Source organism: Anoplophora glabripennis, unplaced genomic scaffold (genome assembly GCF_000390285.2).
Source record: "Anoplophora glabripennis isolate ALB-LARVAE unplaced genomic scaffold, Agla_2.0 scaffold36, whole genome shotgun sequence".
Lineage (NCBI taxonomy): Eukaryota > Metazoa > Arthropoda > Insecta > Coleoptera > Cerambycidae > Anoplophora > Anoplophora glabripennis.
The window spans coordinates 1,670,095-1,685,185 of NW_019416310.1; positions in this window are offsets into that span (position 1 = coordinate 1,670,095).

Below are 15,091 nucleotides of genomic sequence, written 5' to 3' on the forward strand. Positions count from 1 at the left end.
AGCAATGTCAAAAAATTTACACAATGCCGTCTTGTTCATACATATATTAACATTGAACGATGTGATGCCGAGATATAAACCAAATTTTATTTTTAATAGAACACCCTCTGTATTTGTCTGTTTTTGACGTTCTATGTATTGTCTGATTACAACACAACAAACAGGTATATCATATATTTGTTCTACAATTTGCTAGTTATTTGTTTTACAGTTAGCTAAAATAATTACTAAGAAGAAGACATTTAAAATTTAAAACGCAGTAAAAAGATGTAGAATGATAAGTGCACATCTGAAAGCTTGCTTTTTCAATTTTACATTTAGTGGGATGATGCGAATAATAAATTTTAATTATAAGCTTGCAATAACACAACGTGCTGTAATATGGCAAGATAGTAACATCCCTTATTTTAATATGGGCCAATTACCCAATCGGCCACATATCTCGCTGCTACAGCGGACGACTTCTATCCGCGCGTTTCAAGGTCATGAGATCTAGTCTGGCATCTGCCAATAGTGTGGCGGATGTCCATCTACAACAGTGTCCTGTGTGGGTTTTAGGACTTGGTAATTTCAGTTAGGAAGCTATCTGGCTTGATATTTTCTACTGGAATTTATTTCAACAACTTGATTAGTACACTTTCATTTCTTATAAAATAAAAACATTGTGTGTTGCTTGCGAAGGCTTCAACGACACATATTTGGTGAAATTATCCTTTTTCTGAGCAAAAACTACAAATTATCTACTTAACTGTGTTTATGAATCTGGAATGTTAATAACAAGAATGTGCTATGTCGGCATTTTAGAAAACCTAAGAAAGTTAGAAACAATATCTCTTCACTGTACCAGTTAGGTATATAAGTTTTTTCATTCCATATTTTGCACGCCTGTTGAACATAAAATAAATATAATCACATCCCGCAGAATGCTTTTAGGAAATTATTAACATGCATTAATCACAATTATTGAGTATCTTTACAAATTTGCTGGACGAAACAGGAAAGGTAAATTTCCTGATGTTTACATGTTCTTTGATCTTTCAATGGGAAAAATTAAAGCGTTACATTTCGACACTTTCTGGATGGATCTATTTCTATAATTTTTTACTAAAAGTGCGATTTCTTGTCTATAAAAGTGCTTCTTTCCGACTGACCATTGCGTGAAGCTGTTGTATTTCTTTGTATACCTCACTCTAGACCAGGGGTCAGCAAATCGCGGATCGCGAGCCGCATGCGGCTCTTTCAAGAGACAATTGCGGCTCTTCAAGTTCCTCTAAAAACTAAAAGTTAAAGCGGACAGACAAGCAGCACACGAGTACACATAAAGACGCGTATAAACTTCCGTATCCGAATTAAATTTGAAATAAAATGTAAAAGCAGAAATAAAAATTCGTGGCTCTTTGAAATTCATGAAATTGATATTTCTATTGCAGATGGCTCTTTCGACCCCTGCTCTAGACGCTCCCTGTAGTAAATCTTCTGTTTCATCTTTCACTATTTCTGATATCTCCCCATTAAAAAAAATCGTTCGGATCGCTCGGATATTGTTTTGATATATGTTTTTTAAAAAATGTGAAGATCTGTTGCAGATAAAGTATTATACGTAATACATTTTCAATAAGAAACAGAATTATTATGTGACAGCCATTTTTGAAAGCTGAAACAGTCACAAAAAAATATGGAAAACTTCAAATTCTTAACAAATTATAAGAAATAGACCATCATTAAATACATATTTTAATAAAATTTAAAGAAAATTAAATCAAAGTGATTCATTAAAAGAAAATCAAGTTATCTATGATCTAAAACTTAGAATGCCCATAATTATTATTCATATTTTGCAAAAGATAGGTTTTGTATATTTCAACGTGTCATGAATACATTTTACTGTCATATTTTGTTTCCGAGATACATGATTTTTTCAAAGATGCTACAAATGTTATTATGTTTTTGACATGAAATAACAGAGTAACGGTTATTTTTAACTCAATATCTCTTTTATTAGAGTAAGTCTTTTTACCGAGAAAAAATTAAATTTGGTAATGTATTATTATCAGGGCCGGATTAACGGCGGGGCAACCGGGGCGAGAGCCCCGGGGCCTCCACACATTGAGGGCCTCCACAAACCTTGGATTCAAAAGTTTTATAACGTTAATTTATTTTAATTTTCAAGAAAATAATGAGTAATGAAATATATCCAAACAAATGATATTTTCATCCTATTTCAAATCATCTATTCAGTGGTGGAACTACAAAACTTAGGTGCCATGAATAATTCAATAATGGCAAAATTTAAAATCCAAGCGCAAATTATGTTATTTCCAAAGAGCAAAATGCAAGAGAGTCCATGCGAATTTTCATTTTAATATCAAAGGACAAAATGCGAGAGGTTACAAGTGCGAATTACTTCATTTCCAATGTTCAGCTCACATTTTGTCCCGTGACCAGCTTACGTTTTACCCTCGCACTTTGATTCGTGTCCAAAAATTTATTTTTTTTTTAATTCTTTACACGGCTCTGCCACTAACTCTATTCTTTAACTAATATTGACTTAAAAAGACTGATAAAATTATCGAAAGATATTTATTAATTGAAAGGGCCTCCACTTTCTTCATTGCCCCGGGCCCCGACATCCCTGAATCCGGCCCTGATTATTATCATTATTACCAGAGCTACGGAACAATCCGTCTCAACTGAAACAACATGTACATTCCAAGCAAGTCTATTTTTAATGTTTATACATGAATACAATGAATGGAACATGTTTCTTGTTGCTTTTTAATAGCAGCAGCGGTTTAGTAAATACTTGAGCTTGTATTTACGTTTTATTGAATTTTCCTAATTAATTAATGCATTTGTTTGATGAAAACCTCCTGGTTTTAACCAGTGACATGCTACTAAAGCGTCCGCCAACTTTTTACAAGAACAGAATAGGCCAATGGCAGTTTTTTGTAGAAATATTTTTTTTCTGGAAAAATTATCAAACTAAATAACAAAATAACATTAGCAAATAGGTAGGGTAAGTAATTATGTAACGAGTCCTACAACAATTGTTCAAAACTAAATCCTTCCGCATCGATACGTATACAATAGATATTTTCTACACCTTATATACAAATTATTATAATTTTTTAACTTTAACAGAAAACTTTTTTAGGTACGCCTATGAATGTCATTAGATTTTATTGCCAGGCGTTTTTTTACATGTTCAACTGACTTTGGAAAGACTATACCATCACTTTTTGATAAAGTTACGATTGGCAGTAGCAATAAGAGAAGGAGAAGAATGAAGACAATATAAAAAATTGTGATTCTTGTAACTCAAATACTATAGCGCATCTTATTAAATTCGAAAACAACTTTCTCAATGCAATTCTTAAATAAAATAACATTTTTAAGTGATATTTTGCACTTTCCATCCCAACACACATGGCGGCTTTGAATGACTACGGTCCTTCATGTTACACCGCCCCCTAGATAGTACAATTTGGAGAGTCCACGCAGACGGCGGTGAATTTTTCATGAAAGCGTTTAAGGCCGACGAGAAGACAAAAAGCTTTCACTTTTAAAAGTTTCCAGGGACCGAGACACAATGCAGCTTCCGCCTCTTTGCAGCATTAAAATTTCATGTTTTACGACGTGCAGAAGTTAAAAAGTATACTTATTCATAAGGCCCTTTGAAATTCTGCCGGCCTTTTTTAGCGTAAGGGAGAGTTTTTTTTGTACTTTGCATGTTCAATGCGACGGCAACTTTCTGAATTTTTATTAACTTATTCCGTCTCACTTGTAAATCAGTAACTTATCTTAGTAGCGCCAAAAATTCTGTGAAAAAGGCAATTGCGAAGAAATCCTGCATCAAATACTAAAAAAAAGTAACAATGTGTGCTAAATTAATACAAAACGAAAATAAAACGAAATTATAAATTTGCTATATCTAGAAGTACAAAACAAATTATATTAGTCCTATGCTAATAATAATAATAATAATAATAATAAGTATAATAATAATAATTATTATTATTATTATTATTATTATTATTATTATTATTATTATTTATTTGTCCTTTATAACATTTTACAATGTATAGGAGGTATAGGAGTACAAAATGACAAATACAGGGTGTCCCGCATAAAAACCGACATAGGGCAGATGCATGTAGGGGTGTCCAAAATATTGTAAGTTAACTAAACTTACCTATATACAAAGTTGCACCCCTTATTTCGAAAAAAAAATAATATCTCTGCAACACTTTATCGCAGAAGAACCAAATTTGATACATGATTTAGGTTTATTACTAGTCTTCTTTGACTATGATTTAAAGTTAACTGAAGCACTAAAAGGTGTTCATTGAGGATGACTCACCCCTAAAATTGTACCGTACTTTTTTTTCATTGACCTAATTGAAAAATAATAATATTAATTGACAGCAGAATTTAATTTTAAACATTTTTTTACTCTTGTTAAATTTTAAAAAACTTTATGGTTTTCAAGAAAAACCGTATTAACTGAAACAAGATTTTAACAGTGTTTATTAGAAAATAATCGAAAAGTATTCATGTAAACTGTAGTAACATTTCGTCAACAGAACATCATTAATCTTACTTTTAAAAGGTTTGATATGTAATTTTTTATTAAAGTGAGAAGATGATTAAATAATCTTAAACACATGTATGAAATACAATTTTCAAATTTAGTAGTTCTATGCTTAGGTAACACTAAAGTTTGCATATTTTGTCTCATGATTATGCACTTCAGAACTCAAACAAAATTTATCCAAGTTATCCTTAAATCTATATGTAACAAACTTCGATAAATGTAGATACAAGGAAAAGTCATATTTTTTTCGACAAGATTCTCTGTAACTTAAACTAAATACCTATTTTTCTTATTATTCTATTTTTGAGATATAAATATCCTGGCATTATCAGTCCTATTTCCCCATAATTATGGACCAGCTTGTAGTACACAATTAACAATACATTTAAAAGCAGCGACTGCTTTATTTTAAATATTGCATAATAAGATTGATTAAATTTTTTTACTACATGCTTAACATGCTCGCACCATCTGAGATGCTTTTACATACAATCCTAAATATTTATGCCAACCAAGAAATTAAGAGAATGTTTACGATTTATATTTACGTATTGGAGTTTGATACATGCAGTTATTATTAATCCATTTTTTTCGCACCAATTTACAAAACTCTGGACAGATCTTCGGTAAATATATGGAGTTCATCATGGTTCAAACAGAACACTTAAGACTATCCATGACTTTTGAATTAAACATTTATAAAGTACATTATTATTACCAGAGCACTGGCAACCCACTGATTTTTGACAATATTTCTTATGCACTTAACATACTTCCACAAATAAAATATTTTTATCTGGGAAAGTACTCGGGTTGCTGGTTATGACAGAATTTTTTTTACCGCTACCAACCTAATTTGTTTAACAATGGGCCGTCAACTTTAACAGTCTGTAACTATATCACGCGCGTGCATCGTATATTTCATTTTGCAACTAAGGCTAAAAAATAAAAAAACTTTCCAGGTTGCAAATTTGAAATTTAAAAACAAAGAAATCAATGCGATTGTGGAAGATGCTCGGGATAGTCCAGACTAATAATTAGTTAATTTGTTTATAAGGCCATAGTAGATAGGCTACCTTCGTATGGAACCAAAATCCCATGTATTTTCTTATGAAGGTTCATCCTGGTCATGTTTGACGAATTTTACCCCCTCTCCTCCACCTTTTCCCTTCCCCCTCCCCTTCCCGCTCAGCCGGATACCCGTCACCAGTATCCATGAATACCCGTCACGGTTATCCATGGATAACCGTCACGGTTAATCACCGCAAAAATTTTAAAATCTATTGCACTAAACACACAGTTTATACTTATTCCGCATAAAATTAAATCATTACTCAATGCTCTTCGATAGACCAAGATTAGGATAGCGTCAACCATCAATGCAAAGTTAAATTTCATTGAATTTATAACTGAATATATTCTTGATTAATCAACATTTTCATCTTGTTTATCTAGTTCTTATTTTGCTATGACTACAACATTAAGATAATTGCGCAAATATTTGTAACAAATATGGATGTTTCAACTAAATTTTGTTCTTGTTATCTTTCTTTTGCTTTCCTCTATGTGCTGAAACCATTGCATTAGCGCAATATGTATCTACAGAAATAATTTATTCATATTACGCTAGACGAACGAAGTAGTCCCAAACCTCGAACTTTGTTTGCATGTAAGTGATGGTAGTAAAACGTTAAGACACTACAGAGGAGCGAGATGCAGTTTCAAATGTGTTCAAAGGAGCTATGAGCGTTAGATACCAAGTTTATTACAGTTGGTACTGTCATACATCATCTTGTGTGTATTCCCAGGCCGCTACAAATGCATGTACTATGTTACTTTTTACAACAAAATCATTCCAGTTGTAGTAAAAGCATTTCTAACTACGGATACTCCTTGGTAAACAGATAATAAATGATACCACAAGGTAAGAAGAAAACTAGAACTTCAAAACACACATACACTGATAGAAAGTGTGAAAATGTACATAGACTTTTTATATATCTGCCTGCAATGGACTTTATACAGGGTGTCCCAGTGTCAGCGTACAAAAATTTAGACCAGACTAAAATATGGTTAAAATTCTTATAAAATATTTTTCTGCAAAGCTCTCACTGAGTTAAAGGGTCTTGTTTAGAAAAAAATATTAACAATTTCCCGCAATAATTCAAAAAGCCTTTCAGGGATTTAAGTAATTTTTGGGTGAAATATACATCTGGTGAAGGTCATTAAAACTACATGCTTATTTCGATCTGATGCCAGGAGCGGCCTAGACCAACTTCCTCAAGGTTATCTCTTCATAACTTTTGCATATCCTAATTTTATGTAATTTGATTACTTTTCCTGAATTTGCAATCGATTCTGAACAAAAAAGGGCTCTTGTTTTATAGCTCAAAAATGAACCATTTTCGAGTAAATTAAGTCTAAAGTATCGACTACATTAGTTCGTAGAAAAATGCATGTAAAGAATTTATTTCTTGTTATCTAGTAGGTACTTGTCATTATAAATAACAAAGTTGTTTACCGTTGGGGTATAGTTTCCCATGTAGCTGCGGCTCAATAAATATGAAGAAAATAAACAAGTTTTCTACGAATTATTTAATATTTGGTTACCTACAAAAGAACGAAAAATAAAACAGAAGCGAAATTTTGTTAGCATAATGACAATATTAAAAATAAAAATAGAAAACAATTATTTCAATAAGTGCTCGAAATGCTGTCCATTTACTTCAATGCATGCCTGACATCGTTTGACCAAGGAATTGTAAACCCTTTGTAACTCAACGGTTACTTGAATCTGCTCAGTGGTTGCAGCAATTTTTTTAAGTAATTCTTCTCTCATGTTACTGGGTTTGACGTACACCAGTTGCTTCATATGACCCCAGTAAAAAAATCAAGCAGCTTGAGGTTAGGTAACCTGAGAGGCCACATAATAGGTCCATTTTTCCCAATCCAGCGTTCTGGAAAATGTAAATCGAACCAGTACGAGTAGGTGCTCTACCGTGTTGGTACATTTGATTTCGCAAAACTAAGGGAACGTCATCTAGTACGTCATCAATAATATATTCTAAAAAAAAACGTATATATCTCTTAATCAAACGGTCGACAATAATTTGAGGAGGCAGAATGACTACGTTTAAGACATTTATGGATAAATGAAACGCGGTGGGTCATATCACATGCGGATTTTCAATGGATCAAACATGAAAATTTTTAAATGATTTATCATCGCTCCACAATATCCTTCGATGGAAATTTTTATCATTATCGATATTTTCTAACAACCACCTGCAAAATTGTATCCTTTTTTCGGAATCACCAGAATGCAAAGTTTGTACTTTATGTAGATGACATTGTTCTCGATTTAAATTCTCCCGACGCTGCTTCATGGAATACCTACTTGCGTTGATATTCTTCGGACACTGGTGGAAGGATGATCAACAACAGCAGCTATTACATGTTCTTCTAAAATGCTTGCATCTTCCAAATTACCTCTTATTCTGGTATTTCCAATTTTAACTTGCCTTCTGTTTGGAAACCTGCGTAGATACTATTGTGAGGCTACCAATGAATTTCCATGACAGAAACCGTTGACAAATATCATATCGGCATATTCTTTGTTGAAAATTTTGATAATACTTAATATCTTGCTGTTTTGTAAACTTAATTTCTCGTAACTTCGAATATCGTAATTAATTTTGACATGTACGCTTGTAAACAACTTTGTTTTTTATAATGACAGGTACCTACTAGATGACGACAAATAAAATCTTTACATGCACTTTTCTACGAATTAATGCAGATGATACTTTAGACCAGCGGTATTCAAACTGTATTCCGCGGAACCCTGGCGTCAGATCGAAATAAGCACTATGTAGTTTTAATGACCTTTAATAGATGTACGCAAAAATTATTTAAATCCCTGAAAGAGTTTTTGAGTTATTGCGGAAAGTTGTTATTATTTTTTTCTAAACAACACCCTGTAACTCAGTGAGAGTGCATCGCAAATAGTCATCATCAGTCATTTGATGTTTTGAGGAAAATGAAAAACATCAACAGTATTGAGATTTGCCTAATTTTTACATATCCATTAAAATTGTATCTCACTATGAAAGACCTATTTTACTTATTATTTTATTTAAAATATATTCTGTTTCCACTTTAATCTTGTCAAATGAAATAGTTATTACCCTCGAAATGGTTAAATTATTCCTTCTCAAAATACACCTTGACGCAGGAACTAGGCAAAATCCTCTTAAAAAAAAAAGTCAACACATGAATGAATAATCTCCGTAAGAAAATAATCTCGGTAAGGAAATGTATCTTATATGGTTTACTTGAGACATAAGATTAATTCAACCTTCAAAGTTTTCGAGAGTAAGAAAACGAGATTGATAACTCATTTTTAAATTTAAAGATAGAATAAAGATTAAAGGTTATTAAAAATTAAATACCAGGTACAGCATTTTCTTACTGAAAGGAGGTATTTTCGTTGTTTTTTTTTCAGAAATTGGCATTGACTTACGTAAAATAAATAAAATTATTACAACTTAATAATGCATACATTTTTTTTTCTTCCTAGAAATATTATGTAGATTCCTTTTTTAGTAAAATTACACTTTAGATATTGTAGATATATCGATTTGTAAATTAATATTTTGAGTTAATTAAAGAAAAAGTGTAAAATTACATGTTCAAATTAGTTTTGGTAATATAATTTCATATTATACCTAATTTAAGGTCAAATTAACCAATTGTCATACCACAAATGACCACAAGAGTGTTGTATTACAACTAAGACATTCCAATTCGAGGGAACGTGTTTTAGTTATAATTATTAATTATTAAAACTTTAATGAACCGATAAACTGAGATAAATCAATAAAGAGCAAAAAGTAATCTAACTTCCGTTTGAAAGTTGAAACCATAAGAAACGTCAGATAGAACCAGTTCTGGTAATTTATCATTTTATCCCCAACTTAGTTCTCAAAGTGCGTTCAGATAGAAATGCTAAAGTGCGTTCGGATAGGGATTTACGAGGCTATTAACGTTGTTGATGGCGGTTTTGCACAAGAGAGCAAAATGACATTAGCTTCCGAAGTGCCAGCTATTTATGAAATTAGCAGTCCACCCACAGATAGGACAAACCGATTGTGTCGTTGGAGATTAAAAATACTAGATACAGTTGACCAAACTGACATCCTTTTATGATACTCACCAATTTTTCTTACGATTTCCGGAAAGAAACTCATCGAAAGATGTCTCCAATTTTAAGCAATATTGTTCAATAGAAATAATCTAGCCCTATCAACGTGTGATGTCACCAATGAGCGAAATGAACCCCATACCATCGAGGTAAAAACGAAAAGTGACCACCAAAATCGGTTTCAGTTGCTTACTTTGCGCTGAACTGGCATAAAGTACTATACCGGAAATAAAACGCTCCCCTTGATGTACAGTTAAAAATGAGCCCGATATTTTTTAGGCCTTGTTCATTAGCGCGACAAAAAAAGCAATTAGCCTAATACAAAAGACAATTGAGTGTAATGGTCCAGGAGAGTATTGCGGGTTGGCCACCCATTACGGCGACACCGAGGAAGAAGAATAAACCGCTCACCACTTGAACAAATAGAATATGAATATTAAAGGACAAACTTTTGTTTGCGGAGTTCGGTCTCCGGACCGTATTTTACATTAGCTTCGCGGACTTCCAAAGGCACTTATTACCCGAAGTTCTCTAGCCTCTTTGTCGGACTCTATTCCAACTATATTAGTACATCCCATATAGAATTACAATGAAAGAGATTCAAAGCGCTGCAACTAGAGTTAATGCCCCATTAATTTTAAGTGTTGTGCTGGGGATGATGGAAGCTGTTTAACTAACTCTGAAGCTCTCCTCACTTTTTACCTCATTTTTACGTTATTTTCTATTTATCTTTTGGAAGAACAAAAACAGAAGGGACATTCCACCTCAACCGGGCCACCTCTCTGCCCAAAATTTATTACACCCAAGAAAGGTCAACGGGGTAGGTACCACAATTTTCGTTGAAGTGTCGACTTTCGAATGCCACTCGCTGCCACAAAATGGCGGCTCAATATGGCGGCTATAACCTGAAAAAACATGGTCAAATTTAAAAAAAAATTAATTAATAGTATTTGAGTTTAAAAAGAATTTTGCCAAAAAATAATATGTTATCTTCATTTTTTAAGCTTTTAAACTCAAATACCATTAATAATTTTCTGAAAATTTTACCTTTTTTTCATCTTATAGCCGCCATATCGAACCGCCATTTTGTTTATTTCAAAAACCGGGAGTCGCATTCGAAAGTAGACATTTCAATGAAAATTGTTGTTGAAATGGAATATCCCACAACTAAAAATTTGTATCAATATTTAACATATTCAGTCTTTACTGGAATGTTTTCCAGTAAAGGATATAAGATTTCGGTATCCCTCATATCTACGCCTCTGATTTGTTTCAATCTGGTAAGTTAGAATAAGACACAATGTGTAACATGTGATATCAGCACCGATATTTTGTTTTCTGTTGCAAAAGTTTACCTGTGCATTTTTGGAAAAACAAATACGCCAACTTGACATCTTATACAGGGTGTCCCTGAAAAGGATGGACAACGCTTGACCACAGGTTCCTTGGATGAAAATAAGACTATTTAGCCTAACTTACCTATATACAAAAGTGCACGCCTACTGAGATGAGCCTTCTAAATATGGAATAGATAACTTATTTTTTTCAAATAATTTGAAAACTATTTTTCTTAGAATCTTCAAATTTTGTACACTTATTTTTTTATATAAGGGCAAGGTAAATATAGAATTTGGAGAGAATACATATACAGGATGTTCTATTTCTAGTGCCTGTGCGCCACTGGCTGTCCCGTAACTTTTTTGTGTGTATGCCAATGATGACAGAATTTATATTTTTAAAAATAAGCACTATTTTAGAAGATTTTTTTGCTCTTACAAAATTTCAAGTAAAATTCGCATTTTTTATAAGTACATTAAATATAGGCAAACATTCCGATTTATAAAAAATAATTTATAACTGCAGCCTCAAAGCAGGGAATAATAATGAAAAAACGTCACATTAAAAAAATAACTACACATTTTTGGTATTAGTATTATCAAACAATAAAATAAAAATCAACACTAATATTTTAAATAAACAATATCAACTAATAATGTAAGAAAGTCAACACAAACATTTTAAATAAACTGATATTTGTAATCACATTAAAATAATAATACAGTAAATGCTCACAGTTACTGTCTTGTTCTTAAACGCAAACATTAGTTCTTCGAAAATTAGAGATTATTCAATAATTCTTCATTACCTCTCATAACATTAATTTCATGTTTTATTCTTTCCCATATTCGTTTTCTGTATTTACTGAAAAGTTATTTTAAACGATGGTCCTCAACGCTCCCCAAATGAAATAATTACATGGGTTTAGGTCCGGGAATCGAGGTGGCCATTTTAAAGGGGCATTATTTCCTCTACCTATCCACCTGTTAGACCTTTAATAACCTGTAATACCTACCTGTACCCTGTAATACCTGTAACCTGTAATAACTGGTCTTTTAATACTCTATTAAAGGAACTTTTTGAAAGCCAACCTCTGCTGCTTGATACATAACCTTTTAATTATTGTTATGAATTTGTTTCTCTGTTATATGGCACCTCGTACTAGAATGTTATATTTACCTTAAACTGATTTTATATTATTTAATGTGTAAAAAATGCCAATTTTACTCGAAATCCATAAACGATATCAAAATTTTGTAAGAGCAAAAAAATCTTCTAAAATAGTGCTTATTTTTAAAAATATAAATACTGTCGTCATTGGCGTACATACAAAAAGTTACGGGATAGCCAGTGGCGCACAGGCACTAGAAAGAGAACATCCTGTATATATATTCTCACCAAATTATATATTTACATTGCCCTTATATAAAAAATATGTGTACCAAATTTGAAGTTTCTAAGAAAAGTTTTCAAACAGTTTTCAAATTATTTAAAAAAACTAGGTTATCTGTTCTATATTTAGAAGGCTAATCTCAATAGGCGTGCACTTTTGTATATAGGTAAGTTAGGCTAAATAGTCTTGTTTTCATCCAAGGAACCTGTGGTCAAGCGTTGTCCATCCTTTTCAGGGACACCCTATATATTCATTTTTTATAATAAATTCATATACAGGCTGAACAGTTGAACTCCATTAAAAATAGAATTCAGTTCACAAAAAAAAGGTTATAATAAAAGATATATAAAATTATAAATTTAATTAATAAAATTTTGAATTATTTGTCAAAAGAAATAAAGGAAAAGTCGTACATTTGTATTTAAAGTGGATGTCAAAATACAAAAAAAAAACCTGTACCTACATTCCGCGACGTACTAATAACTCACCTTGTATATTAAATAAATTTTATCATCATCATCAGGTATTCAAAAAATTATATTACAAGCTGTTTAAAATATTACGAATTTTGTTTATTTGGAAATGTATATATATTTTCTGCAATATATCAATACCAAAAAGTGAAAATAGTACAAAGCTACATAGATATTCGTTGATTATTTAAAACATTTTTATCAATACCTGCATCATACATTTAAGTAAATACAATAACGCAAAAAACAGATATTGATAAAAAAAAGTGTACAAAATAAATCCTTAAGTACGTCTGGCAACATTGCCAAAGTGTTGTTATTATGTTGCTAAGATACGTGTAGGAATGCGGGCCACTGCGTTTGATTCTTCCTAAAATTCTGATGGTGGTATACTCTATCGGCAATTCGGAAATTTAAAACTGTTGGCCTATTCCAGTAGCGGTTTGTGGCGATAGCTATTTTGTCTGTGATCATATGCTGTCTTTATATTAATCACAAAATAGTTTTTAAATTCGTACTTTTTTATATTTCTATTTATATCCATTATTGTTTTTTAATGTTTCTTCTGTAATCTTTTATCTCTTTACCATCCTATTCTGTAATTGGCTTTTACACCTGTAGGTCAGTGGATCAATAAATTCAGAGGACTCGAGAAAAAAAGTTGAAGTTGTTATACATTTAAAGCACTACTATGCTGAACTGTAGTACTATGTTTATAAAAAGGTGTTTTAAGATTTTTGTGAACGCTTCTCCGCAGATAAGTTAATCCGATTTGATTTGGCAAATGTCTATTTAGTCAATATTACAGGACAAACGATTAGATCTTTCTTTATTAACTTTACCTACGACCACTACTGTAAATACTTAAAAACACACCGTCTGCGATCAATGTAAGATTCCTATTACGTACGGTAAGAAAATCGCACAGTTTTCCTAGCAACCGCCTAGCAATGGTCAATACAATACTGTTTGTATTGAACGTTGCTAGGCGGTTGCTAGGAAAACTGTACATTTTTTTTACCAAGCTGTGCGATTTTTTTACCGTACGTAAAATAGGAATCTTACATTGATCGCAGACGGTGTGTTTTTAAGTATTTACAGTAGTTGTCGTAGGTAAAGTATAGTACGTGATGTAATGCAATTACGCACTCATACTTTTCCATTCGTGCGTAAAATGCTTTTTACAACACTTATTACATAATATACTATTATCTTTCAGAATCCCATGTAGAACGAAGATAAGAAAACCTTGTATAATTGTTAATTTCCGAAAAACTTTTCAACATACGAATATTAGTCATTCTCTTCAGAACATTTCATGCTTCAAAATTGAAAAAATATCTTGGTAGTTCTTTAAATAATTCTTTTACATTTGTATGGCAGCTGAATTCAATACTATTTCATTTAAATTTGCAACCAAAATAACATTAGTATCAAAGCAATAATAGAAACTACAGTATAAAACAACATTTTAAATGCTCTGCATACAGAGACATCATATTGTCCGGTAATTTTTTTTACGATGCTGAGTATATTTATCGCTTGTAAAGTTTCAGGAAATCCCATTTTCGAATCACTGCCCCTTGCAGTACTGGAAAACGTCTTATTCAGCGTTCTAAAAATTTTCCACATACCAGCTTTAAAGAAGAGCTCCATGCCGGGGTAAAACCTCGAACAAAGTAAGCACTTTCACTGGGGATCGATTTTTTATGTGTGAAAGTGCCCCCCTTTGTAGGTTTAAATATAGACCGTTCTCAAGTCACCCGCACAGTTCATTTAACTGGCAAAGCCGTGTACAAAAAGGCTTAGCGAACTGGGTTGCGGGTAGGCAGAAAAATAATTGAAAAATCGGGATATAATTCTAGATCGGCTAAAATTTTGTATCTGTAAAATAGGATAGTACTTTTTTATAGCATATATGATTGTTTTAATAATGAATAATTAATATACTGAAATATTTGAGGTATTGAAGTACCCTTTATTCATTTTGTTTTAATATTTTCATAAATTCCAAGCAAAATATGAAAAGACTATAATACGAGGAAAATAAGCGTACCTATTATATTATATAGCTATATATAATTTATATA